The sequence below is a fragment of the Lepus europaeus genome, chromosome 9 (genome assembly GCF_033115175.1).
Source record: "Lepus europaeus isolate LE1 chromosome 9, mLepTim1.pri, whole genome shotgun sequence".
Lineage (NCBI taxonomy): Eukaryota > Metazoa > Chordata > Mammalia > Lagomorpha > Leporidae > Lepus > Lepus europaeus.
In genome coordinates this window covers 54,337,377-54,365,143 of record NC_084835.1, presented here as the reverse complement: position 1 = coordinate 54,365,143, position 27,767 = coordinate 54,337,377, and the positions used below count along the sequence as shown (strand labels likewise).

Sequence of the window (27,767 nt, the reverse complement as noted above, 5' to 3'; positions counted from 1 at the left end):
TGAGATCTATTCAGCGATGACATTTCCCAGGTCCATTTCTTGTTGAAGTAGCACTGCATGAAAGGTATGGGCATTTTCAAAAGTTAAAGCTGGATATCTAGACTTCAGCATTAAATTTAGTTAGCAAATCTCATGACAACAGGGTATGAGGTATTCAGGCATATATTGAAAACTATACTTGTGATATTTTTGCCAATTTTTCTTGAAATAGTCAGAGGAGGGATTTTTCTGAGAGTTTACCCACTCCAGCCTTCAGTAGTGAGTAGGTGTTACCTGTGTGGACCAAAATATCTGTGAGTCTATTTCTCATTGTCATGGTTACCTGGGGCTCTGACCAGGAAACCTTTATAGAACCACGAAGTTTTGTGGGAGGCCCTGGGTTCCACAGTTCTAATGATTATCTGTGGCAGTTGATGAGCTCATGAATTATATCCCTAGGTAGTAGTGCATTGGCAAATACCAGCTGACCATTGCAGTTTGGAATCAGGTATCTGTGGTATTCCTTGGTTCTGACTCCATGTTGTGGTGGGTATGCATAAGGTTTGGATCTGGGCTGGTGCTGTGGCATAGCAGATTAAGCTGCTGCTTGCAGTACCAGCATCCCATATTAGTGCCAGTTTGAGACCTTGCTGCTCCAGTTCCAATCCTGCTCTCTGCTATGGCCTGGGAAAGCAGTAGAAGGTGGCCCAAGTCCTTGGGCCCTTGCACTAGCATTGGAGACCCAGAAGAAGCCCCTGGCTCCTAGCTTCAGATCTGCATAGCTCCGGACGGTGAGGCCAATTGGGGAGTGAACCAATGGATGGAAGACCTCTCTCTCTAGCTCTCCTTCTCTCTCTCTGTAACTCTTTCAAATAAATAAATAAATCTTTAAAAAAATAAAGTTTGGATCTTCCTTAATTCAATCCCACTGTCAGCAGGGTGGCCCGTTGCTTCATATTCCCTTTCTTCTTCCTTTGGAACATCTGTCCCATTTACTTAATATCCAAAAAGCAATCTTCAGCACCTCAGGCATGAGTATCCAAACAGCTCATACCAATTTCTGTAACATTGTCAGAGGCTGCCTGTTGTATACTAGATATGTTTTTATTTTTAAAAAATTTTCTGGGCCTAGTTGTTAATGTACCCGTGGTGGGCCTACAAATTCTCTCCAGGGTCTGCATTTGGTTGTGTCTCATGTATTGAAACTTGTTAAGTTCCTCTGCTTTGAAAATCCTTTTAATAATCTTGCTGCAAAGTCATTTCTGTAGTATGAAAGTTGGTGGTGGCACCCCACAGAGCCTGGTATGGCCAAATCCACTTGAACATATAAAGGGTTCACTGGTGCTTAAAAATGTCTCTCACCAGCTTCTCAGCCTTTTTCTAAGAGAACCCTGGGTTCTCAGAAGAAACTTATCATAATTATATACACATATATATTTTTTTCTTTTTTTTTTTTTGACAGGCGGAGTGGACAGTGAGAGAGAGAGACAGAGAGAAAGGTCTTCCTTTTTTGCCGTTGGTTCACCCTCCAATGGCCGCCGCGGTTGCGTGCTGCGGCCGGCGCACCGCACTGATCCAATGGCAGGAGCCAGGTGCTTCTCCTGGTCTCCCATGGGGTGCAGGGCCCAAGAACTTGGGCCATCCTTTGTCAGGGCCAGTGGCCCTGGCCCGACATGAGATGCAGCAGGCTGAGGCTGTCCCTTATCTAATCCTGTTTCCTGTGCTTGTTGTTCTGAAGGCACAAGACACATTCCTGCAGGCAGGATGTGACTTCTGATGAAGGTTTATGATGTTCTTTGCTCTATCTGCAGAGCTTGTACCCTGATCATTGCTACTTTGTAAACTTGCTCTGTTCCTGTGCTATGCTTGATTGCACACAATGAATGTTATCTGTATGGGGTCTGGGGTATATAACCTTGTCTTTCTGTGTGCTCGGGGCTGGAGACTGAAGGGTTTCCTTAGGGAGAATGCCTCCAGTCCCTCATCGCCGGGCCCCCTACTTTGGCTTGGAACACGATGAGGCAATAAACGTGGTGATGAATTGACTGAGTGCTGCGTGTCTCCATGTGGTTTGTCGGGTGGCCTCCGACAATCCTCCACTGCACTCCCTGGCCACAGCAGAGAGCTGGCCTGGAAGAGGGGCAACCGGCACAGGATCGGTGCCCCGACCGGGACTAGAACCCGGTGTGCCGGTGCCGCAAGGCGGAGGATTAGCCTAGTGAGCCGCGGCGCCGGCCATATATATATATATATATATATATATATTATATATATAAAGGGAAAAACAGTAATTAGATACTAACTTATAGATAAATTCCAGTGGAATGCTCACATTCGATTCCTTTAGTAGATACAATGTTCTCATTCATTTCTGAGAATAACAAGAGAAACAGAGAATACAATCTGCAATCAGTTTTTTCTTCTATGCAAAAGGATAAAATGCCTTTGGAACATAAAACTCCAACTAACTGAATAATGTCCACAAACAAAATCCCCCCCCCCGCATGCTATGTGGGGAGATCAGAGAAAGGAAAATTTCTGAGATGTCACTTTATATATGTATGTTAATACTTTGATCACTAGGAGATGTCGTTCATCCCCATAGACTCCTGCAAAAGTGAAACAAATGATCAATGACATCAAGTTGGGGGAAGGAAGTGAAATGAGAATCACCAAGCCAAATGCTGGAGCAACCACTTAGATTCCCAACTGGTGTTATACTCATTAACACAGGGACAGTAAGGCCCTCTCTGGTCACAAATTTGTTACCAAATCATATGATTTCAATTTCCAGTATGCATGAGAAAACCATACACTGAAGTCATGCCCTTTTGTGGAGAGAAATTCTATTAAAAGACAGCCAAGGCAGAAGCCAGGAGCTATGTTTAAATATTACTACAAAGGTAGCTTTTGTGAGAGACGTTTATATTGAAGGGAATGAGCCTTGGGATTGGACAGCTTAAAAATGAGAGTTGTCTTCTTATAAGTCAGTTGCATGCCTCCTTATGCATCTTATGCTCAGAAATGGTGGTCTTAACATGTTCTCTGTATGTAGATCAAAACATGATAAGCTATCCTATGAGTCAGTATCACATTTCTAACAGCAATTCTGGCAGGTTGTATACAGCTTAGGGGAGATTTCACAAAGTTTTGCATTATTCTGCAAGGTAAACTCAAATTTAGTAATCTCCTCCCCTCCGAACACTGTGGGCTATCATTTCAATTCATTGTAAGAGACTAAGATTGAGAAGATCCACAACTGATCCAAAGAAGGGATTTACTACCAATGTGTCTTGTATTCAGTGAAGATGGAGATCAGGTATGGATGGAAAAAAAAAAGACAGGCCAAATCAGAATCTCAGGCAATTTTTGCATTGCTTTGAGCAAAGAATGGTTCTTACATTTGGTGACATTTGTTGAAGAAGTTTGGAGGAAGTACAGAAAATCCATACGACCTATGGTTCATAGAGCCAAAAGTTTCAAATTTAGGAAATGTTTGCAACATGTAAAGTAAAGCCTCTGATTGGACATAGGCTCGCAATGAAGTTGGGAAGAGGGACACTTGCATTAATTATTTGACATAGCAAGAAGTAAACAACAGCACAAAGCATTTTTTGTTAAACGTTATAGGACAATTCTTACATTCACCATCTGATTTAGTATTCAAATCAATTCCAAGGGAAGGAATTATTTCTCCAGTAGAAATGAGCACATCCTAAATACTTACTGTCTTTTAAAGAAAAGAAGTCTTCAATGTTATATATGTTATGCTAAGGTTAGTTTTCTTCTGTTTGGGATGGTTGGGCACGCCATTCAAATTTTGGATGAGGAAGACATATTTAGTGCATTCTTATTGAAATGACACTTAAATAAAATGTAGGAATACTCAGACTATTAAACTAATAAAAGCCAAGAAATTATGGAAGTCATTAACCATAGGAAGGATTTGATACATTTTTGGAAACAAAAAGTACCCATGGAGAAATAAGTCAGGAAAAGAGCATCCTAAAAAGGGGCTGCACAAAAACCAGTCTGTTTTTGTTTAATCCTGGCTATCGGAAAGGACAGCAGAGAAATAGGGGCTAAAACAAGGAAGCAAAAGACATTGTAGAGGAAAAAATTTCATTTATTGAATCCAATAAGTCACTCAGGTGTCCCTGCACGAATCCTGTATGGCTTACAATGAACTGTTGAAGATCAAGACAAGAAAACAGGAGTAGAGAGAGTTCCACCACAGGTAGTCAGCTGTGGTTATTATCACAACCAAAATTCCACCTGCTGCTGGCTTCTCCTTGGATCATTTAATAGAACTGAAGATGTGTTGTTTACAAACTGTCAAGTGAAAAGCTATCTCATCTAGAACTGCAAGTTATGTAAATATTGCTATTGATTTATTTTAAGATGCTTTGCCTTGATGGTGCACTTTTTTTCTGCCAATCCAAATTATCTCAGAGTAAATTCTTACCATCCAATGGTATTTTGCCTTAGAGGAACATGTTGGAGACTACTGTAGATTTTAAAAGAGCTTCTGGATCATGTATTCCCATTAGATAAGGAAAATCAAGAGTTGTAATTTTTTAAATACTCTTTCCGAATTCCCTTTTATTGTCCTGATGCCCCAATATGCATTGCATGTTGAATGTACTTTTTCCTCTTTGAGAAAAATAAAATGGAAATAACACGAGAGAAATTTGCCATTTTCTTTTTTAAAAAATTTTATTTAAGGTATACAAACTTCATGCAATTCATGTATACAGATTTAGAAACAGAGTGATTCCTCCCCCACCCTCCTTCATGCCATGTAACATGTTGTAATCTTTTCCAGACTTCCTTCAGTAAGCCATTACCCAAAATGTGTACTCACTTATTATTTTTGTTCAAACAAATCATGTTAATTGTTCAACTCTCCTCCAATGATGTCAAAGAATTACAGTGAAGTGCCGTAACTGTACATCACTTCTGACCCTAAAATGGTCAGAAAGTGCTGATATTACTTCTCAAAAAAAATCTTGGTGTAGCAAAACCTTTTATTTCCTACCTATCTCAGAGTGTGTTAGGGGTGGAAGGCCCAATTTTTTTTTTTGACAGGCAGAGTGGACAGTGAGAGAGAGAAAGACAGAGAGAAAGGTCTTCCCTTTGCCGTTGGTTCACCCTCCAATGGCCACCGTGGCTGGCACGCTGCAGCTGGCACATCACGCTGATCCGAAGCCAGGAGCCAGGTGCTTCTCCTGGTCTCCCATGCGGGTGCAGGGCCCAAGCACTTGGGCCATCCTCCACTGCACTCTCGGGCCATAGCAGAGGGCTGGCCTGGTAGAGGGGCAACCTGGACAGAATCCGGGGCCCCGACCGGGACTAGAACCCGGTGTGCCAGCGCCACGGGTGGAGGATTAGCCTATTGAGCCATGGTGCCGGCCCCAATTTGTTTTGATAACACTGTGAAAGGAATTTTACGAACCAAGGGCTAAAACCAATTTTTCAATGTATAAAGTATGCTCAATATTATTATAAACAGATGTTTAAACTAAAACATGCATTTAAAATGTTCCTCTATTTTTCTCACTTTTGAAATGTTTTCTTATCAAAAGTCTGATACACATCAGGTCAGTGAGAGATAAAAACACCCCAATGGAGTAAACCAAAGAAATGACATTCATAGTAAATAAAGCTGTGTGTAGGGCTTTTTGTATCTCGTCATGCCAAAGCTTTGAGCTCATAGGCTAACAACACATTCTCTCCATGTCCTGATGCCCTGTCTTGGGCTCAAGAATATCCAGAGTGATATTTAGGTGACAATCCTATGTACAGAAAAAAGTAAATCCAGTTGACAAGCACACAATGTGCACGATCTGTTCATCTTTCCCTCAATGCATTGCTCCACTATGAACTTGCAAACAAGACATGCATTTACTTTCTGGACATCTTCCTTGAAGGTCAGAGAAATTGTCTTCTTATTACATGGAATTAGCCCTGACACATTTCTTTCAGAAGAGATAAACACTGATCTAGAATACAGTCTTTACATTTTAGATCCTTCAAATTCACCCTCCTCCAAAACAATGTGGGCTGCAATGCTCAAATACGAATATGGAATGATGATACACAGGCAACTGTGATCCCTACCCCTACTCTACAACTTTGGATGAAACTAGAGCCCAGTCAGGGCCATGGTCAACTTAGGACCATGCTTTTGTTGAGATGTGCCTAGATGGAGGTGCACAGGTGCTCATTAGAGATATGCCATGGTGTTCAATACCCTACAGAGAATAGAAAACATCACAATCCTGATGCATGGATGAAGACACAGAGACACATTTCAAAGTATGTAGTCAGAATAACAAAGCATGAGTTCAAAGCCACTACCATCCATGTGAAAGTTTGATTCTTTTTTTTTTTTTGTATACAGAAGATCAGTTTAGTATACATTAGGTAAAGATTTCAACATTTTGCCCATATAGCAACATAAAGTGAAAAAACTACCATTGGATTACTAATTATAGCATTACATAGCAATGTACAGCACATTAAAGACAGAGATCCTACATAATTTTTTTTCAAATTAATTAATTTTCTATGCCATTTCCATTTTAACACCAGGTTGTTTTTTTTTATTTCCAATTCTCTTTATATACAGAAGATCACTTCAGTATATAATTAGTAAAGACCTCATCAGTTTGTGCCCACACAGAAACGCAAAGTATAAAAATACTGTTTCAGTACTAGTTATAGCATCACTTGGCTTTAGACGACACATTAGGGACAGATCCCACATGGGGTGTAAGTACACAGTGACTCCTGTTGCTGATTTAACAATTTGACACTCCTGTTCATGGCGTCAGTAATCTCCCTAGGCTCTAGTCATGAGTTGCCAGGGCTATGGAAGCCTTTAGAGTTCGCTGACTTTGATCTTATTCCGATAGGGTCATAGTCAAAGTGGAAGTTCTCTCCTCCCTTCGGAGAAGGGTACCTCCTTCTTTGATGGCCCCGTTCTTTCCACTGGGATCTCACACACAGAGATCATTCATTTAGTCTGTCTGGAGATTCCTCAGAAACCTGAACATAACCCTACCATACAACCCAGCCATCCCACTCCTTGGAATTTACGCAAAGGAAATTAATTTGGCAAATAAAAAAGCCATCTGCACATTAATGTTTATTGCAGCTCAATTCACAATAGCTAAGACCTGGAACCAACCCAAATGCCCATCAACAGTAGACTGGATAAAGAAATTATGGGACATGTACTCCATAGAATACTATACAGCAGTAAGAAACAACGAAACCCAGTCATTTGCAACAAGATGGAGCAATCTGGAAAACATCATGCTGAGTGAATCAAGCCAATCCCAAAGAGAAAAATATCATTTGTTTTCCCTGATCAGTGCCAACTGAGCGCCAAAGGGGAAACCTGTTAAGTGAAATGGACACTATAAGCAACAATGAACTGATCAGCTCCTGTCCTGACTTTAGATGTACAATGTAATACTTTATCCTTTTTAGTATTTGTTGTTGTTCTAGTACTATTGGTTGAACTCAGTAATTAACACACAATTATTCTTAGGTGTTTAAATTTTAACTGAAAAGTGATCCCTGTTAAATCTAAGAGTGGAAAAAGAGAGGGAGGAGATGAACAATTTGGGACATGCTCAATCGGACTGGCCGCAAATGGTGGAGTTAGAAATGTGCCAGGGGATTCCAACACAATCCCATCAAGATGGCATGCACCAATGCCATCACACTAGTCCAAGTGATCAATTTCAGCTCACAATTGATAGCTCTGATAGGTCTAAGAGTCAAAGAGATCACACAAACAAGACAAGTATCTGCTAATACTAACTGATAGAATCAAAAAGGGAGAGAAAGATCCAACATGGGAAGTGGGATACACAGCAGACTCATAGAATGGCAGATGTCCTAAACAACACTCTGGCCTCAGAATCAGCCCTCAAGGCATTCGGATCTGGCGGAAGAGCCCATGAGAGTATAGCAGGCATGGAAAGCCAAGATATCATGGAAAAAAAAAAAGAAAGTTTGATTCTTAAATGTTTGGTTGCATTTGTAACCCATAGGGAAGAAAAGCTGCATACCAGGAAAGGGTGTAGTGGCAGGAAGCAGCCACTCAAATCAGGGCAACAAATCCCCTCGCAGGAAACCTTTGGCAGCAGCCAGCCTGGTGATGGAGAACTGCCAGGGTGTCCATGGAGAAGGAGCACCTATCTTCAGGGGGTGCAGAACAGGACTCTGGGATGCACCTTTTGGAGTTTGGGTTGTTCCCAGACTCAGCTGTGAGCTTGCTCTGCTGAAGGTGATAGGGCATACTACACAGGGTCACTGTGACTAAGTTAGACCCCAGACACAGTGGCGAAGAGCCTGCTGAGCCCAAGGTCACAAGAGCTTGGGCACATTTCAGCCATAGGCCCCAACAGGTTGTGCAGTGATCTGTGGGGCACCAACTCCCAGGGCATCAGCAGGATGCCCCTAGGTGCTAGAAAGTCCAGCTGGAGCCAAGTGCCTTGCCAGGCCCTAAGCCTTTGGGTGCCCTTTTGAAATCCCTTGCCCACTCCAGCTTCCAGGTAACCTACCTCACACTACACCTTGGCTTTATCCACACTGCTACCACTTCACGAGCTGTCAGCTGAGTAGTACACAGTGAGTTCAGAGTTAAAATAATCTTCATTCCTGCACTTTCCAGACTCACATGCTTTGCCCCTGCCATGAGAAATTGCTGTCCTAAATTGTGCTGCTGCAGGAACCGCATGATTCCCCTGCCATACTGCACTGGCCCTCCTGACTGGGTGACCCACATTCTCCATGTCCTGCCACCTTCTCCCAGTTGGTATAGGGACCCCAGACCTGCTGGCTCTAGATCCAAGTTTCCTAGGCCTTGCTGTAAGAAATGGACAAGAAGAAAGCAGACCTCTTGGAAGGAAGGCTGGAGTTCAATGTCCTTCCCTCTGTACCAGAGGAAAAAGAGGAGGAGGAGGATTCCAGAGATGCTCCCCTTCCAGGCACCTTGGAACCCCAAGGGAGGACTAAGGAGCAGCACTGGGAAGGGCAGGGCAGGAGGAGGAAGAAAGAGGAGAAGGCAGAGAAGGGAGAGGCAGAGGAGGAGGACGTGGGCCTTGCTGTGTGTGAAGAATCACCACTACCCTGAGAGGCCTAAGGAGTGGGCCTTGTGTTCCAGGAAAGTCCTGGACCTCTGGTGGAAAAATGCCAGTTCTGACCACCTGGTGATCAAGAGGCCCAAGGCTCTCTCTGGAGCCCAATCTCCTTTGGGAGCTCTTGACTGGTCTCCCTCTCAAGTATCAGCATTGCCCGGGCCCTGCCTGTTGACAAGGTGCAAGCATAGACATTCTGACTACATTTTCAGGGGGTGTGCAGTGGAGGTGCTGAAGGAGGAGCAGCCCATCTTTCCAGGCCCACAAAGGCAGGGCCCATGTGAACACCAAACCTCCCTGTGCTGCACCTGTCTTTGCAGGTCATCGAATGGGCCTGGAGGGCCTCACTGTGCTGAAGTTGCTCCCACTACAGATTCCTATAGGACTCTTCCACTGAGATGCCCAAGTTAGTTGTCCCATATCTTAAATTTGTGTTGGTATTGTGTTGCCTTGTGTTGCTATTGAGGGTGAGAGTTGGCACTGAGTGTCTAAGAAAGTACTTCAAGGACTGGAAGGGTTAAAAGGAGAACTTGGGGGATGTAATAGATGCCAGAGAAGCCTGCAGTGTTCTCTCCACTTGACCTTTCTTTCCCCCGACCTGTGGCAGAGACTGTAGATTCCCTGTCCCTGTCCACTTACGCTCTGCAGGTCTAAGCTGCTGTACCACCACTGGCTGACCACACCTGTCTTCCCTGACTTCAACACTATTGGTCCCTCTACTTCCAACCACACCACACTGGTGTGCAAACAACACACGTAGCCCCAAGCTCCTCTGCCTATCCCTGATGACCCTCTTCCTCCATTTAGGTCATCTCCCTGTGGGGCTTTTGCCTTCATACCTAGTTGTAGGATCTCACATTTCTGTTTTGTTAAAGTCCCAAGCATGTAAGAGGAACTATTAATAAGTAAATGTGATTTGGCAGTGTTGCACTGTATGATTTTTCTGCTGGAGGATGTGACTAAAATCACAAGGTCACTCCACTTGCTATTGTCATACAAACTTGGCTGTACCTTTGCCTCTCTAGGTGTAATAACAGAAGGGTATCAGTGGTTTCTGTGCTACCTGGCTATAGGTTTTTTTTTGTTTGTTTGTTTGTTTTGTTTTCTTTTGTTTTTTGACAGGCAGAGTGGATAGTGAGAGAGACAGAGAGAAAGGTCTCCCTTTTTGCCGTTGGTTCACCCTCCAATGGCTGCTGTGGCTGGCACGCTGCGGCCAGCGCATTGCGCTGATCTGAAGCCAGGAGCCAGGTGTTTCCCCTGGTCTCCCATGTGGGTGCAGGCTGGCTATAGGTTTGTTAGAGAGATTCTAGATAAAATTTTAAAAAGAGAAAGAAAAATTCTCTGACTTCTATTTACTTATTTCTCATAAGTCCCTTCATGCTATAAATTAATAAAATGTTTGATAAATTTTGTTGAATGAACATCAGACATGTATTTTTTCAAGAATAAACATATTCAAATTAGCCTCACTCTGCTGGGACATTATTGATCTCTGATTTTTGTGGAATAATAGTAATAAAACTCTTTTATGTGAGGTTTTGCAATTAAATCATCTTTAATTGATTATGATTGCAGATTCTGTTGAAAGATTGTTGTAACACATATGCCCAAGTCCCCATCACCTACTACAATGGAACATGCAATACCACTAAAATGCATGTTTATGATCATCTAAAATAAGTTCAAGGTATAATGTAAAATGTAAGTATCTTACAAAGAATGTCATAGTTGGAGTGGAAGGAGCCAGATCCCATATTTCTCATCCTTTACCTATGATTGTGAATGAAAATTGTTTGAGTCCTTGCTGCTACTGTACAACATGAAAAAAGTAATTTTTAAAGATTTATTTATTTATTTGAAAGTAAGAGTTAGAGAGAGAGAGAAAGAGGTCTTCCATCCACTGTTTCACTCTCCAATTGACTGCAATGGCTGGAGCTGTGCTGATCTGAAGCCAGGAGGTAGGAGCATCTTCTGGGTCACCCACTTGGGTGCAGAAGCCCAAGGACTTGGGCCATCCTGTACTGCTTTCCCAGGCCACAGAAGAGAGCTGGATCAGAAGCGGAGTAGCCGGGACATGAATTGGCACCCATATAGGATGCCAGCACTGCAGGTGGCGGCTTTACCCACTACACCACAGCGCTGGTCCCGAAAAAAGCAATTTTTAAATTTTTTGTAGTTGTTCAGAAATTATAATTTTTATTGGCCTTTTGCTTCTTTTGTCTGCTTTCATGCTACTACTGGATTTTTGTCAAATTCATATCTTGGGAGCACTTCCAGTAAATAGGTTTATGGTATAGAATGAAGAGAGACAAGTGGGACAGAAGAAAATGAAATAAAATTTCAAATCTGCAAGAGCAATTCCATGTGTTGAAAAAGTAATGAATTTGTCATGATATATCTTTGGGCAACATGTTATTATAAAGACATGTGATTGAAAAAGACATTATTGTAACCTATTACATTCAAAACAATACCAGAAAACATATTCCACACTTATAATTTTGAGAAGAAACAACATAAGAGAAATATATACCAAAACAAACCCAAAAAGATACAATTACTCAATATGGGCAAAAATATCAATGAAGCTGAAATGGAATGTCATTTAAAAAATGAAAGAATTCTTATATATAGTAGAGACAATATATTTCAGTTTTGATTCCACATATTGGCCACACTTTTATCTCCTGATTTCAAATAATATTTGGGATTAAGTATTTTTGTCTTACATTTTTCATAATTAAGAATTTGAAACCTATTATTAAAATTTCTTAACTTTTTTATATATAAAATGTTTTCAGTACACCTAAGAGTGAGAGCAGTGAGAAGATAAAGTTTTACGACCCAAATACATTATTTTTAATTTTAATTGCTCTCAATATCTGCTTTGAATTCTCAACTTAGGAGTTATATTATGATATTGCCCCTCCCAAGAAATCACATAGAAAAAAATCTTGATATTAACCATATAATTAAATTGCTTCTTTAGAAAATTTCTAGAACACTTATAATTTTGATTTATTTTCTGTGACATATTGTTAGAGTTCATCTTTACACAGAGAGAATGTTAGTATGACATTTCAAATGATGTAAAAACTGTAAGAAGTGGTAACTGATTAAAATCATTAGAATAATTAAATGGAATGAATTTATTTATTTAACACTCAGGATAGCACCTTATTTCTTTGTTTTATACTGTTACCATATTATAATTGCTTTTGGTCTCAGTTAATTGGAAAGAAAACTTATGCTACTCGAGACACTGAATAAATTTTGCATAATTTCAGTTCCTTCATTTAATAAAGGCCACTATGTAGAGAAACTTCTACATTCCACTTTCTGCTCTTTTAAGTGGAAATGAAGGAAGGTCAAGGTTCAGGAAGTTGGCTTATGATGCAGGAAGCTCTCTAACTACTCAGCTCCAGAGAACTCAGGCAAAAAAAGAAACAGACTATGAGAGAAGTCTGAAGACCACTGAGAAGGAGATAAAGTGCTGGAAGAAATACCAAGGCTATAAATCTTGGGCTTCACTTACCCTCACCTGGACACACGTAACCCATAAAATTCATTGGATGGATTATGCAATAGGGAGGGAGCTTACTGCTGTAGTCGAGGGTAATATAGTTTAATAAAAGGTGGATAGAGTGTAATCTCAAGGAAGAGTTAGGGAGAATACTTCAAAGGAAACTCCACGCAGTTAGAGGGACAATGTGGATCAATGTAGAGGGTGTGGACATGCAGCATGAATGTGGACACACAAAAGGACACCAGCAGCCAAGATCCTCAGCACCAGCCTTGGAGACTGAGTTGAAACCAGACAGCAGCAGCCCAAGCCACTGGCAATAAAACTTCGGGAAGAGCCTGGCATGATTCCAGCTTGGAGCTCTGTGAGGGACAGCTCTAGAGGGGAAAACAAGGGGCATATTTCTTTCTCCTGATCACCTGGCACCAGTGTCCTATAACTAGCTGAGAAAGGGTAGACATAATTTTGGACATACATAACAGAAGTGCCAGATTGTGTCCATGTGCCCAGAAAACAGCTGAGAGGAGACACCTGAGTCTTGCTGAGAAAATTGACAGGGGGCTCGGTGCTTGTGACGTGGGAACATTGTTTGCTGGGACTGTGAAAACACTGTGGCTGTAAGGAGGGCACAGAGCACACTCTGCTGGGTCTCTGGGCAATTAACATGAGTGGCTCCACATGCTCTGGACTCCCTGATTGCCTGGTGAGGGTCACTGCTGCAGGATCTGTGCTCACAATAAGGACTGCATGGATATTTGTGTGGTTCTTGTGGCAGCATGGATGAATATTGTAGCCACTGGGGCTGGTGACCAGGCATTGATCTCCTTGGAAGAGAGGAGGTGGCATGAGACTACACTACCTCCCCTCTGATGTATAAAGAGGAACTTGACCACGCCCAACTTGGGTGTTACCTTAGGCACTCCCCTCACATTGGAGCACTGAACAAAGTTCCCTGACCACATCCAGCACATGCCTCTCTGAATTAAATGAAAGAGCAGACACGCCAATAAGCCACAGAGGAATAGTCCAAAGATAAAAGTCATCAGAGGGAAAAAACTCCAACAAGTATCTCCACAAATACCTAAAAATAAAGGCAGAAATTCAAGAAACAAGAATAAGGAAGACAACATCATGTCCCCAAAGAAACACAACAATGCCTCAATACTAGAATATGAAGATGAAGAGAAGGAAAAAAAGCTGGAAATGGAATTCAAAAATTGATTGTAGGATTACTTAGATGTAATCAGAAGCAAATCCATAAATAAAATCCATAGGTGAAGGAAAAGTTTTCCCATGAAATTGAGATTTTAAAGAGAAATCAAAATGAACTATTAGAAATGAATTCAACAGGGGCTGGTGCTGTGGTTTATCAGGTAAAGCTATTGCTTGCAGTGCAAGCCATATGGGTACTGGTTTGAGTACTGGGTGCTCCACTCCCGATCTAGCTTTCTGCTATAGCCTGGGAAAGCAGCAGAATGTGGCCCAAGTCCTTGGGCCCCTGCACCCACATGGGAGACCTGGAGGAAGCTCCTGGCTCCTTGCTTCAGATAGGCACAGCTCTGGCTGTTGTGGCCAATTGGAGAGTGAACCAGTGGATGGAAGGCCTCTCTCTCTAGCTCTCCTTCTCTCTCTCTGTAACTCTGACTTTCAAATAAATAAATAAATCTTTTAAAAAAAGAAATGAATTCAACAGATCAAATAAAAAATGTGGTGGAAAGCTTTAACAATAGACTTGGTGAGGCAAAAGAAAGAATATCAGAAGATAAATCTCTGGAAATTTTATTGTCCGACCAAAAAAAAAACAAAACAAAACAAAACAAAAAAACAAAACAAAAAACAAAAGGAGAAGGAGGAGGAGGAAATTAAAAAACTTAAAAACAGTGTTGGAGATTTATGACCCAACATGTAGGTGTTAAGAGTTCATGAAGGTGTAGAAAGAGAACAGGTTAGAAAGCACTCTTATAGTGAAATGATTATAGAAAACTTCCCCAATTTGGAGAAAGAAAGGGATGTCTAGTACCAAGAGAAAATAGAATTCCTAACAGATATGACCTGTTGCTGTGGATTCATTCTGTGAGGTGGAGTGCAGTGGGGGCAAGAGGCGTGGAGTCACCACACAAACCCCGGGAGTCTGGTGAAAGTGGGCCAGAGGCGAGCAGCCCACAGACACGTTTATTTCAGTTGGTACAGCAGCTTATATAGCCGAGGCAGCCAATACAGTCAAGGGGCGGTTTACACCCTAACCAATCACAGCCCATTGCCAGGCAGGCTCCATAGGCAGGTAGTTTCCCAGGGGGTTTCCCAGGGGGTTTCTGAAGCCATTCCTGAGGCTCCATTGCCAGATTGTTTCCCATGGGATTTCCCAGCAGGTTTCCCAGGGGGTTTCCGAAGCCATTCCTTAGTAACTAATGCTTGCTTGCCAGCGGCCATCTTGGCATGACCTTCTCATTTCACTACAAGGTGACACATTTTAATCAAACTTTCACAATTAAACATAAAGAAAAGATGTTAAAATGTGCAGGAAATATCAGATTAGGTTCAGAGGATCTCCAATTAGACTCATAGTTGATTCTCATCAAAAACCCTATGGGCTAGAAGAGAATGATTTTCCAAGTCTTAGGAGAAAAAACCTGTCAACCCAGAATTCTGTACTCTATTCTATCATTTATGAATGAAGGTGAAATAAAGACTTTCCATAACAAACAGAAATCGAAAGAATTTGTAACCACTCATGCAGTCTCACAAAAGATGTTTAAAGATGTGCTATAAACAGAAACACAGAAACATGGTCATTACTATGGAAAAAGGTTAAAGAAGAAAATCTCCCATAAAAGTACAAAGGAAATTCAAAGTAAACAATAGGAATATTGAAAAATGGCAGGGCCAAGTCATTACATGTCAATAGTCACCTTCAATGTAAATGGCTTCAACTCTCCAGTTAAAAGATACAGACTGCTGAATGGATTAAAAAACAAGACCCAGGCTGGCATCGGGGCTCAAAAAGCTAATCCTCTGCCTGCGGCACCGGCACCCTGGATTCTAGTCCCAGTCAGGGCACCGGTTCTGACCGGATTGCTCCTTTTCCAGTCCAGCTCTCTGCTGTGGCCTGGGAGTGCAGTGGAGGATGGCCCAAGTGCTTGGGCCCTGCACCCGCATGGGAGACCAGGAGAAGCACCTGGCTCCTGGCTTCGGATCAGCGCCGTGCGCCAGCCACAGCATGCCAGCCGCAGCGGCCATTGTGGGGTGAACCAACAGAAAAGGAAGACCTTTCTCTCTGTCTGTCTGTCTGTCTCTCTCTCTGTATAATTCTGCCTGTCAAAAAAAAAAAGGACCCAAATATTTCCTGCCAAAAGAAATACCTCTTACAAACATACACCCAGACTGAAAGTGAAAGGTTGGGGCCGGCGCCGTGGCTTAACAGGTTAATCCTCCGCCTTGCAGTGCCAGCACACCGGGTTCTAGTCCCAGTTGGGGCAGCAGATTCTATCCTGGTTGCCTCTCTTCCAGGCCAGCTCTCTGCTATAGCCCGGGAAGGCAGTGGAGGATGGCCCAAGTCCTTGGGCCCTGCACCCGCATGGGAGACCGGGAGAAGCCCCTGGCTCCTGGCTTTGGATCAGCATGATGCACCAGCCACAGCGGCCATTGGAGGGTGAACCAATGGCAAAAAGGAAGACCTTTCTCTCTGTCTCTCTCTCACTGTCCATTCTGCCTGTCAAAAAAAAAATTAAAAAAAAATAAATAAAGAGAAAGTGAAAGGTTGAAAACGGTATTGTATGCTAATGGAAAGCAAAATGGCAGGTGTAGTCATCCCAGTATTAAAATAATTAGACTTTAACACAAAAACTATTAAAGGAGACAAAGAAGGGCACTGTGTTATGATTAAAAGATCAATTCAAAGGAAGATGTACCTACAATAAATGTACATGCACCTAATTACAGAGCCCATGACTATTTAAAAGAAATGTTAAAGGAAACATAGACTCCGATACAATAGTAATGAGGAACTTCAATACGCTACTTTCAGCAATGGACAGATAAATCAGACAGAAAATCAGCATATAAACAACAGAGTTAATTGACATCATAGACAAAATGGACCCAATGGATATCTACATAACTTTTCATCCTACAGATTCACAATACACATTTTTCTCATCAGTACATTGAACTTTCTATAGGGCCATAAAGCAAATCTCAGCAAATAAAAAAAAATCAAAATCATACCATGCATTTTTTCTGACCACATAAAATGAACCTGTAAATCAACAACTCAAGAATCTCTAGGACACATGCAAATAAAAATTTCTGGAAACAAATGAAGGTGACAATATAACATTACAAAATGTATGGGATACAGCAAAAGCAGTGTTAAGAGGTAAGTTTATAGCAATGTTCCATATATCAAGACATTTGAAACACACAAATAAATGAGCTCAATGCATCTCAAGGGTCTAGAAAAACAACAGCAAACTAAACCCAAAATTGGTAGAAGGAAAGAAATAATTTAGAGAAGAAAAAATAAAATTGAAATGAAACAAAAAATAGAAAACATCAGTGAAATGAAGGGCTAATTTTTGGAAAAAAAAATAAGCAAAATTGAGGTACCATTGGCCCAAAACAGTAAAAATGAGAAGACCAGTGTGGTGGAATGAAAAGGCCATGCCAAGGTGGCCACTGGCAAGCAAGCATTAGTTACTCAGGAATGGCTTTGAAACCCACCTGGCAATGGAGCCTGCCTGGCAACAGGCTGTGATTGGATGGCTTGGGAAACTGCCTGGCAACAGGCTGTGATTGGTTGGGGCATAGACTGCCCCTTGACCAGATTGGCTGGTCTTGGCTATATAAGATGTTGTACCAACTGAAATAAACGAGTCTGCGGGCTGCTTGCCTCAAGCCTGCTTTCACTCGACTCCCGGGGTCTGTGTGGTGACTCTGTGCCTCTTGCCCTCACCACGCTCTGCCTCTCAGAAATGAATCCACTGCAACATTGTTGAGGAATCAACTGCAACAGACCAGAATCAATAAAATTAGAGATTAAAAAGGAATGTAATAACAGACACCACAAAAACAAAAAGTATCATCAGAAATGACTACAAAGAGCTGTATGGCAACAAATCAGAAAACATAGAAGAAATGGATAGATTCCTGGACACATACAACCTACCTAAATTGAGCCATGAAGACACAGAAAATCAAAACAGACCAATAACCAAGACAGAAATTACATCAGTAATGAAAACCCTCACAACAAATAAAAGCCCAGAACCAGATGGCCTCATTGCTGAATTCTACCAGACATTTAAAGAAGAACTAACTACAATTACTCTCCAGTTATTCTAAACAACTGAAAAGGATGGAATCCTCCCAAACTCCTTCTATGAAGCCAGCATCACCTTAATTCCAAAACCCAAAAGAAGATGCAACAGAGGAAGAGAACTATAGACAAGTTTCCCTGATGAAAATAAATACAAAAATTATCAACAAAATACAACAACACAACAGAAAATTCATTCACCCAGACCAAAGGATGGTTCAACATTCACAATCAATCAATGTGAGTGATTGCATTAACAAACTGAAAAACAAAAAGCCTACAATTATCTCAATAGATGCAAAGAAAGCATTTGATAAAATACAACATCCTTTCAGAATGAAAATCTTAAGGAAATTGGGTATAGAATGAACATTCCTCAACAAAATCAAGGCAATTTATGACATCCCATGGGAAGCATCCTACTGAATGGGGAAATGTAGGAAGCATTACCACTAAGATTTGGAACCAGACAAGGATGCCCATCTCACCATCAATATTTAATATAGTTCTGGAAGTTGCTGCCAGTGTCTTTAGGCAAGCAAATTAAATCAGAGAATACAAATTGGAAGGAGAAACTCAAACTATTCCTATTTACAGATTGCATTATTCTATACATAAGGAATCCTAAAGACTCCACTAAGAGACTATTGGAACTCATAAAATAGTTTGATAAAGTGGCAGGAAATAAAATTAACACAGAAAGATCAATAGCCTTTGTATACACAGTCAACGCCATGGCTGAGAAAGAACTTCTAAGACAATCCCATATTAAATAGCTACAAAAAATTAAATAACTTGGAATAAATTTAACCAAAGATATCCAAAAATCTCTACATGAAAATTGCAAACCATTAAAGAAAGAAGTAGAAGACAAAAAAATGGAAAAAAATCTTCCACATTCATCAGTTGAAAGAATTAATATCATCAAAATGTCCATACTACCTAAAGCAATTTACAGATTCAATGTGATAATCATCAACATACCCAGGGCATTCTTCTCAGCTCTAGAAAAAATGCTGAAATTCATATGGAAACACACGATACCCCGAATAGCTAAATCAATCTTATACAACAGAAACAAAGCTGGATGCATCACAATATTCAAGATATACTACAAGGCAGTTAAAATCAAAAGAGCCTGGTGCTGGCAAAAAAAGATTGAATGTCTAAGGATACAGAGTAGAAACTCCAGAAAGTTCAGGATTCCAACACACAAATGTAGGGGTCATTACAGAGTACATTTACAGGTTTCACAGGGGTAAATATTTAAAAACATTCCTTTCCATGTGTTTGGAATTATTTAGATGTAGAATTTTATTGTGTGTCATAAACCTAAGAATATGAATTTTGTTTGTTTTGTTGTGCTTAATTTTCTGTGGAACATAGGTTCATTCTGAAAAAAGTTTGACAAATGTAAATAGGATCCATGTTTCTCCTATTTTGTTTAAAATCTGAATACAAATTATGTAAAGTAACTTTTGTTTTTATGGACTTATTTTGTATCATATTTCTAAGGTATCAGAACAGGAGAAACATTCATTTTAATTCTTATTTATTTGTGAAGCAAATTTGGAGGGGAGAGAGAGAGAGAGAGAAACAGAGAGGAAGAGAAGCTCTCTGTACTGATGATCATAGCTTCTCAAACAAAGGCAACTCAAATGGAAGATTGCAAAAATGTAGATCTTTTAAAAATATGAACTCTGGGCAATGAATGACCAAGTTATTTTCAATAAGTAACTCATTAAATTGTGTCTTTGGATCTATGAAGGTCTCTGTTTTGCAACTTTTGCTGGCTTTTGATGATTGCCTCTTTTTTAATGGTGGAAACTATTCCCTAGTCTTATGAAAGTGATCTTGTAGTTAATTCTGAAATGCTTCTATGTTTGTGATAACTGTGTTACTGTCTAAAACTATTCATGGATCATTTTGCTATTGGATTTTAATGGATAAATAAACCCAGAAGATAGATCACTATCATTGACTAAGTATTTAGATTCATTAGTAATTTAGTTTGGAACTGGATCTCAGAACATAAAATATATTTTAGAGTCATGTGGGTATGTGTATGTGTGATTCATAATGATAGTAGACTGGCAGGTTTTATTATGGACATAGTACCCGAGGGGATGAGGATAAAGTCATTAGCCTCAGTTCATAATTATATTTCTGAAATATTCTAAGTGACACAGTCTTCCTTGATAATCCTACATTTGAATTTTTTTCATTACGTTTTTGGATTCTAGACAGTAAATATTTTCTTTTACAAGACTTCGTGTAGGGGCTGATACTATGGCATAGTGGACTAAGCCTCTGCTGAGGTGCCAGCATGCCATATGGGTGCTAGTTTGTGTGTCAGCTATTTCTCTTCTGATCCACCTCACTGACTATGGCCTGGGAAAGCAGTGGAAGATGGACCAAGTACTTGGGCCCCTGCAACCTCATGAGAGACCTGGAAGAATTGCTTGGCTCCTGCCTTCAGATGAACCAAGCTACTACCATTGCAGCCATTTGGGGAATGACTGAGCAGATGGAAGACTTTTCTCTCTGTCTCTCCCTCTCATTGGCTGTAAATAATAAATAAATAAATAAATAAGCTAAAAAAGAACCCAAAGGCTATCAGAGTCTCCAATGGCTACAGGAGCTCAGAAAACAGAATTCACCTCATCCGTTTCTTGGGCCACAGTAAAAAGTCTAGAAGAAGTTTACTCAAGTTTGTCTGTTTTTATAGCAAACAATTTAGGATCTTAGAAGGGAAAGTATTCAATTTTATGTCAGTTCACCATTTTCTCCCCTCCACAATTGTATGTTGAAACTATACCCCTCAATGGGATGATAGCAGGAGGTGGGTTCTGAGGAACTTAATTAGCATTGGAATATATCATTATATGAATGCCATCATAACAGAGGAGACAAAGGAGGACAGGTCAGGAGATAAATAGGAAGAGGTCCTCATAATAACTGACCATGTTGTACCCCAATCTCAGACTTTCCAGCCTCCAGGAGATCAAAATACTAGGACAATATTAGAGATGCCTTGCTATTGACTTGGACTTATGAGAATAATGGAGTAACAAATCTGCTGAGGCTCAGTAAACTTACAGAGTTAGAGACTCCCAACCTTCTCTGTACAGTTAATGATCTAAATGCCCCATCTTCTCAGTACCCTTTATGGTCTCACTTCACATCCTACAGATGCTTAATACCTGCAGTACTGTAGCAAATGCTCACTTGTGAATCCAATCTCCCAGGCCTACTCACTCCAATAGTGTTTTAGAGGCAGTCTTAGAAAAGAGCATTTCACTACCACTTATGTCTCCCAGAGCACACAAAAAAACTGCATAATTTGGGAAACAGCAAGGGGTACTGAGAGAGGAGTAGGCAGAAGGAACAGGAAGGGGGAAAGTTGAACATGCCACATTATACATTCAGCGCTGCTACCCTGGTGATTGGAAAGGGGACTGGACTGCAGGTATCTGTGTAAGAGGCATCTGCTCTTTCCTCAGTAAGTGATCACTAGAGAAACTTCCATCGTAAGATGGTCGCCAAAATCCCTGCCACTCTAGGTGTCCTTGCAGACCCTCCTCTTATCTAATAGCCTTGTACTGTCCAATCAACCTTTTCCATCTCTTACCTGTTGACCCCTGTGTGCATTTCCAAACCTGGTTAACATGGGGACTGGTAGAACCCAACTTCCTCAGCCTCCTTGACAACAGTCTCTCCTTTTCCTTGTCTCCATTGGTGCATGAAGGTCTGGAACCTTTAAAGAAATGCATACTGTCATTCAGAAGAGGTTTCTGGCAACTTGCTAATGAGTTCTTGTGTCTTTGACTTGCTTTCAATATCTATACATTTGAACTCTAATTTGAACTACACAAGGATCTCTACAGATGGAACCCTTCACTCTAAGTATAAGCCATGAACACTCCGCATGGGCCTGCTGGGTCCCTGCCTTGTATGGTCTGCAAATAATGTTATAAAGAGCCAAATGGCTTGTGGCAGAGAAAAATGTTCTACATCCCTGCCTGAAACCATGGTAAATTTCTAGAGCTCTACAAGGCATAGTGTACAGCTGTAGAACTTTTAATGTGAGGAGATGAAATGGTTTGGACTTCATAAGTACCAGGTTCCTGACTGGTGTGTGGGAGAAAATAGAGTGGCCAGCCTATGAATAATGACATTAGGAAAGAGTATGCTCTCACTTTTCAGTGTGTAGGTGTGTGTATGAAAAAGAAAATGCCACTCCTGACCACTAGTGTTAGGGGAACAAAGATGCTGTTAAACATCCAGTCATGCATAGGACATCTTCCTACGAACAATGATGAATTTTGGAACCCACAATGCCAATAACTGAGAAGACTGAGAAACCTAGGAATGTTAAGCATAAATTCAGTTACAGCCCCTGAAGTTGTAGCCCCACCTATATACTGAAGAATGGGACTACTTTGGATTTCTTGGGCATCCTGTGGATGGAAATAACATGCCTGAGTGGGCAGAGGCCTGAGTATTATCTTGGTCCCTCATATGAAAGTTAGGACTGGCCCACACTATCTGACAATGCTTGTATTTGCATATAAACAAATACAGACTGAAAGAGATGTCTCTTGTTAGCTCCCAGAAGGTGCTATATAAAGGTAAAGAAAATATGAGATATGAAGGATATACCCACATGGCTTGCTTATCTCCTCATTAGAGATTAAAGATTTTCATGGTCATAAGATTCAAAGTTCCTAATGAAACAACAAAAGAGGTCAAAATGATGATTGAAAAGCTTACAAACTGTGACATGAAAACATCAGGAAATGATATTTGAGTGTTATTCCTCTGGAAAGGGGTGAAAAACAAATATACAATGATCATAAGAAAGTATTCCAGACATGACCAAAATGATGTCAAGGCACAAGAAAGTCAGAATACAAAATTAAGTGAAGTATAACTGGCCACCTATTTTGAAAGAAGGGCCTGTGTTATGGTACCATGGTTTAAACTGCTGCCTGTGATGGTGGCATCCATATGATCTCCAGTTCAATAGTCTGTCTTTTGTACAAAAGTGCATCCATTTCTAAGGGCAGAGGTTAATATTTGTCATGAAGACTCTCAGCTACACCATGGGGTTGTGTCCCTCGTGGGATGAATCTCAAGTGGGGAGGGGCATGCACACATCATAATGGGTATTCTGTGATGCAATAACCTGGGGGATGGTGTAGGAGATAAATGTGGGTGTGGGCCTGGGCATGTGTCCAGTTACTCATTTTGATTCACTTTGGTCAAATGTGTAACTAGAAGCATTTTTGCCCAAAATGACGAAAAAATTACCTCCACTTTTTCCGCGTCAACCTCAGCCTCACAGTCCTGCTCCTTCAGATGCCCGCTTTCCAACCTGCCTGCCTCACCTCGCTCCTCCCTCTGGCAAACCTAAGCCTGTCCTCCAGCACAAGAAATCTTCAGCTGCCTGCCCTGCCCGTCTCCCTGCTCTGACCAGCATGTCTTCCCACAAGGACATTCCTACCTCCAAGACCTCCAAGCGCACCCTGGCTTCTGTCCCCTCCAAGTCACCCACTCACCGCCCTGTTCGTCTGGCTCCCCTTTCCTGCTTCTCCTCTATCTGGGCCCCGACTCCTCCTCCCAGCCCCTCTTATTAGTCCTCTGGACTCTGTTCTCCACGGACACCCACCCCAGCCCAGACCTGGGGATTCACAGATCTTACTTTGAGATCTCACCTTCTCTAAGAGCCTTGGCAGTTCTGGCGCAATTCAGACGAGAGGACAGTGGCTTCCCAGCAGCCTAGCCTGGTGAGTAAAGAGAATGTGAGAGGATAGCCCAGCTGACGAACAGCCTATAGTGTCAGCTCAGATAATTACAGGATCCTTTTCCCAATGACAAGATCCTGGTTATTATACCACTCTATTTTACCTTCATTCTCAACTGTTAATCCTTTTCAGAACCAGAGGTATCAATGATGATGTGCTTTTTCCAAACAGACTCTGCAATTCCTCTCTTGCCTGATGAATCAGCCTTCACAAACCTCCAGGCCTACAAGTGGCTACTCAGTGAAAGCAAATCACAGAGCTGACATTGGGACTAATGACAGAGAAGGTAAAGAACCTGGAACAGAATACGTAAAATCTGCTCTGGCAGAGAAAGTCCTGTTGGGATGTCTTAGTTTCAAAGGATTTTGAGTAAGGGTGACCCCTGACAAGTGTTCGGACACCAGGCCACTGTTACAAGTGGAGAGTCAAAGCTGTTTTCTTTCCTTTTTCTTTCTTTTTTTGCCTCCATGAAAGGAGGGGCCACCCACTGTGTTCTGATCTAAGCTCCCAAGGTTAAGCCTCCCTCTCAGCATATTATGTCCCATAGTGTGAAAGGTAGCAGAGTCTAAATGGCATGAACACATCCAGTTCCTACCCAGATGATAGCATCAGAGAACAGATAGTATTTTTATCCCCTCTCCTCAAAACTGATCTACTCAGGGCCGGCGCTGAGGCTCACTTGGTTAATCCTCCGCCCTCCCATGTGGGTGCCAGGTTCTAGTCCCATTTGCTCCTCTTCCAGTCCAGCTCTCTGCTGTGGCCCAGGAAGTCAGTGGAGGATGGCCCGGGTGCTTGGGCCCCTGTACCCATATGGGAGACCAGGAGGAAGCTCCTGGCTTCTGGCTTAAGATCTGCTTAGCTCTGGCCATGGCGGCCATTTGGGGGATGAACCAACAGAAGGAAGACCTTTATTTCTGTCTCTATCTCTCACTAACTCTATCTGTCAAATAAAAAAAAAAAAAACTTAGACTCAATATAAACCCAATCAGAATACAAACATCTTTTTTTTCTAAGATGAAAAGCTTATTATCAAGACTTTCTTAAGTAGGTATTAGTTCCCTAGATATCAATATTTTTTTGAGACAGGCAGAGTGGACAGTGAGAGAGAGAGACAGAGAGAAAGGTCTTCCTTTACCATTGGTTCACCCTCCAATGGCCGCTGCGGCCAGTGCTCTGTGGCCGGTGCACCGTGCTGATCCGAAGGCAGGAGCCAGGTGCTTCTCCTGGTCTCCCTTGCAGGTGCAGGGCCCAAGGACTTGGGCCATCCTCCACTGCACTCCTGGGCCACAGCAGAGAGCTGGACTGGAAGAGAGGCAACTGGGACTAGAACCTGGTGTGCCGGCGCTGCAGGTGGAGGATTAGCCTATTGAGCCATGGCACCGGCCCATAGCAATATTTATTACAATAATTATGGTTAGCTGAAATAGTGTAATGTTGGCACAAGCATGGACAGATTGCACAGATAGACACAAGTATACACTTCAAGACACAAAAGCACAGCAGAATGATGGGGACAGGACTTTCTATTCAACAGTCATGCTAGGACAGATGAATAGTTATTTAGAAATAATCAAGAACATATTTTACATGAAAAATACATCCACATTTGAAAACTTAAAAGCAAGCAATCTTTAATTGCTCTGTGTGTGCCTGGTTACATATGAAAAAGCAATGGAAATGTAGAAATGAAGAAGATTAGTATATTCTGGTTTAAAAAATGGAAATTAATCTTATCTATTTCTCCTTTTAATGTGAATGCTGGAAAATTGACATGGAAATTTCTAGAACACTTTTATAGGGCAGATCTACCAGTGCACAATAATTTCAGCTTACATTTACCTGAAAATACAGGCTAACCTGGACTTCCCTTACCACAGTATTTTCCTTCAATTTTGACGGAGGTTTTCATTGATTATAGAATTCATCTGGAAAGATTATTTTCTTTTGATATTTATTGAAGTTTTATTGGTTCTGGTCTTTCTGTATCTCTGACCAAACCCCTGTAAATACTCTACTTGTATTCTATGTACACTATCTTTTATTACCTGTGTCTATTCATATGAGTGGTTTGATGCATAATTTGATTATGATATGCCTTGGTGTAGGGTTCTTTGTTTCCAACCTTCTTTGGATACATTAAAATTTTTTGCTCTAAAGGTTTATTATTTTCTGGAAATTGGAAATCATTCTTTCATTAGTTCTTTGAATATAGTCATATTGCTCCATTTCTCTCTTTCTGAGATCGAGTGCATGTGTGTTAAAGAATTGCTTTTTCCATTGGGGACTGAAGCTTGTTTTGCTTTGAATGCATTTTACTGTGTCAGCCTGGATAATCCCTATTGAAGTATGTTAAGATTCATCAGTGCTTGTGTCTTCATTGCTAACAACATTCATTTTTTTCCTTATCATCCATTTTTAGCGTCCAAAATTCTATATGCTTTTATTCTTTTACGTTTTCTATTTCTGTCATTATGTTTGTTTTACCTTAATCTTTAACAAGACAAAATAGAACAGTAACAAAAGAACAATAACCATTTTCAATTCCTTGATATTAATTTCATCAGTCATTTTGTTCTTTTTAAAAGATTTATTTATTTATTTATTTATTTACATAGAGAGGGGAGAGAGAGAGAGGTCTTCATCCGATGGTTCATTCCCCAATTGGCAGCAACGGCCAGAGCTGCGCTGATCCAAAGCCAGGAGCCAGGAGCTCTTCTGGGTCTTTCATGCGGGTGCAAGGGCCCAGGGACATGGGACATTTCCTACTTCTTTCCCAGCCCGTAGCAGAGAGCTGGATTGGAAGAGGAGCAGCCAGGTCTCGAACCAGCATCCAGATAGGATGCTAGTGTTTCAGGCCAGTGCATTAACCCACTGTGCCACAGCACCAGACACCATGTCAGTCATTTTGGTTTCTGTCTCTGTGGATTTTTTTTCCATAGGTCTGAGATCCTAATTTCCTCTTTCATTACTATACTCTATTTGTACATTTAAGTGATGCTATTCATGGAGAATGAAAATTTGTTAAATGCTGAATTTTGTTGACCTGCTTTAAAATTGGTACAAATTTTCCTGGCAGACATGTTGGCTACTTGTGTCAGGCTGTATTTTAATAGCTTGACTCTTGTCTGTGGTAAGGGAAGTCCAGGTTAGCCTGTTTTCTTAAGGCTACATCACCTCTATGGCAGCATTATGAAGGACCAGAGGACAGAGTAATAGACAATAAGCACAGAAAGCACAGGGTTATCTTGAGGGAGCCTCCTAGCTAGAGTAATGATACAATCCGAGACTTGAGGCAATGAGGGATGACACAGGTGATTAGGATTTTCAGAACAGAGCAGTCGTGCTATCTGCCTTGTATTAAGGACATGCCAGGTCAGATTTAGAGCCTTCATTCACAAGCCTTTATTAGATTCTCTGGCATGCTGTTAAGATAGACATCTTCCTCCTACTTATAGGTGAGTTAAGTAAGGCCTAAAGAAGTCAAGGGGCTACTAGTAAAAGTACAAGGAACATCTGAAAATGAAGATTAGGTTCATTCCTTTGTCAAACTGCCTCTCTAAAGTTCAGACTTCACAGGGAAGTAGAGTTGTGAGATGATGAATGTGGTTACAGATGTTTTGGAATAAATAATTAAATTCATGATTCTGAGAAGTCTTTCAAGAATTAATGAAAGTATAGATATTAAGAAAAATAATCAAGTTTTATGTCAATTAAACTAATGTTTCAATTACTTTTTCCATAAATTTTTGAGGTCACCTCATATGTCAAATGCCTCTATTGGACCCCTAGCAATTATGAGATTGTGGATCTATAACCAGAGAAAATGAGAGATTCTCATTACATCTGAGACTCAGTCTCATTCTAATTTTGCCCCATGTGGAGCAAGAGCGGCTCTTCAGCTGGCCCTGGCGGAGGGAGAGATCAGCTGGCAGGGCACAGTCTTGCTGGCTCTTCCCCAGCTAACAGTGTATCTTCTCAGTAGAGTGAGA

The 27,767-nt window shown here is 41.2% G+C and overlaps 1 long non-coding RNA gene across 3 annotated transcripts in view; it reads left to right on the top strand.

Annotated features, from left to right (window-relative positions):
- The window catches only part of LOC133767106 (uncharacterized), a 134,492-nt gene that overhangs the window by 90,539 nt on the left and 16,186 nt on the right, over positions 1–27,767 (top strand). For all 3 annotated transcript variants that reach the window (XR_009866809.1, XR_009866808.1, XR_009866810.1), the window contains exon 3: positions 23,950–24,064. This is a non-coding gene — a long non-coding RNA (uncharacterized LOC133767106). The remainder of the gene's footprint in view (positions 1–23,949; positions 24,065–27,767) is intronic.